At 52.3% G+C, this 1,556-nt stretch overlaps 2 long non-coding RNA genes across 4 annotated transcripts in view; one reads left to right on the forward strand and one right to left on the reverse strand.

Moving 5' to 3' along the window:
* LOC138164795 (uncharacterized) overlaps positions 1 to 1,550 on the forward strand; it is a 5,612-nt gene extending 4,062 nt beyond the window's left edge. For all 3 annotated transcript variants that reach the window (XR_011169182.1, XR_011169181.1, XR_011169183.1), the window contains 2 exons: positions 997 to 1,066; positions 1,465 to 1,550. This is a non-coding gene — a long non-coding RNA (uncharacterized lncRNA). The remainder of the gene's footprint in view (positions 1 to 996; positions 1,067 to 1,464) is intronic.
* On the reverse strand, positions 77 to 1,531 carry LOC138164796 (uncharacterized). Its single transcript, XR_011169184.1, has 2 exons — positions 1,353 to 1,531; positions 77 to 484 (listed from the first exon to the last, which is right to left on the reverse strand). It is a non-coding gene; the product is annotated as an uncharacterized lncRNA (long non-coding RNA).
* Positions 1,551 to 1,556: the final 6 nt, after the last annotated feature.

Consider the following 1,556-nt stretch of genomic DNA (forward strand, 5'->3'; position numbering starts at 1 on the left):
AGAGAGAGAGAGAGAGAGAGAGAGAGAGAGAGAAACAGTTTCGGATTTATTTATATTGGAAATGTATAAACATCCATTCTGTAAAAGGCAACACGTTTAATTAACGATGAGAGAGCAGTTAGGGGCAGAAAGCTAGTAAAAATTGTGTGATAAATTTATGGCATTGTTAGCGTGCTTTTAATTATGGCTATTATGTTAATTATTTCACATTAGCATGGAGTTATCAGCAGCATGTCAGATTTAATCAAAACGAGCCTTTCTCTAGAAAATTGTTCTTTTCATCCTGGAGGAGAAAGGTCCCGAGCCGGATCGGGGCTCAGAAATGACTTCGTATTGAAAGCCCCGGTGTTTTGGGCCCGGTCTTGCATGGAACGGACTTTCACAGCATCCCTGCAGGCTAGAGATGGGAGCAGAGGGCTTGTGTTTTAGGAATTCACCATCTTCACCCCCCTCCGGAGCCGCCACTTCATCATCTTGGATCATTCTGTCAAACAATATGATGTTGCTCATTTTTATCTGTCCCATTTTACAAAACCCCCATTCACCCGGGGAAGACAGAGTCGGTCGGCTCAGCAACAAAAGAATGAACAGAAGAGACGTTCAGAGGGCTGTGCTGGCTGCAGGCTGCACGCGGCCGGCCTCCCCAGGCCTCCTAAGCCGGAGAGATATAAGGGAAGTAGGTCCAAGGAGAGGGAAGGAAGGAAGGAAGGAAGGAAGGAAGGAAGGAAGGAAGGAAGGAAGGAAGGAAGGAAGGAAGGAAGGAAGGAAGGAAGGAAGGAAGGAAGGAAGGAAGGAGGGCAATGCAGGAAGAGGTGGGTAGGAGCAGAGGATCGCTGTTACAAATCGGAATCTTCGATGGGGGGGGGGGGGGGTGTAGGGTGCCCGGGGAGTTCGGTGTGCCTTGCTAACACTCATCCTCAAAGAGTGCTTGGCTTTATCCAACAAGCATCCTACCCCCCTGCTTCAGAGATTGTCTCCCCCGCGTCCTTCTTTCAGGTGTGGCAGCTTCGAGGGCAAGAGTCACAGCTGTCTCAGCTGTGCCGGAGTCCGAGCAGCAGCTGTTCAGGTACCCAGCTGTTGGGGGTCCCTAAGAGCTCTGGGGGGCAGGGGAGCTTCAGCCTGGGTGACTGGGTGCAGTTCCCCCATCTCGCCCCACCCCCATCCTTCTGCCCTAGCCCTTCTGCCTCCTCAGCAGCAACATCTGGAGCAGGGCTGGTGGCGAAGGCCAGGAGGGGCCGCTGCACCTTTTCCCCTGCTCTCTCCTCCAGGAGGAGAACTCCCTGAGGGGGGTAGCCCCCTCCCCAGCCCAGAGCCCCCGACACTTCCTCACGCAACGACGAGAGCAAGCCCACCTTCCACCGCCAGTATTTCTAGATCAGAGGCCATCTATTTATTGGCAGTAAATAAAGGGCATGCTTTGGAAACCTTTCAGTTATTTACTCGATGTCTTGCGGTTTGCAATAGGTGTCCTGCAGTTTGCGCGAGTGGATCCTACACCCATCAACAAAACAGCACATACACAAGCCCAGGACTGGGGCTGGAACAGCAAGTGCGTG

The sequence above is a fragment of the Petaurus breviceps genome, unplaced genomic scaffold (assembly GCF_028583685.1).
Source record: "Petaurus breviceps papuanus isolate PSGF00001 unplaced genomic scaffold, PetGlider_PUasm1.0 207, whole genome shotgun sequence".
Taxonomy (NCBI): domain Eukaryota; kingdom Metazoa; phylum Chordata; class Mammalia; order Diprotodontia; family Petauridae; genus Petaurus; species Petaurus breviceps.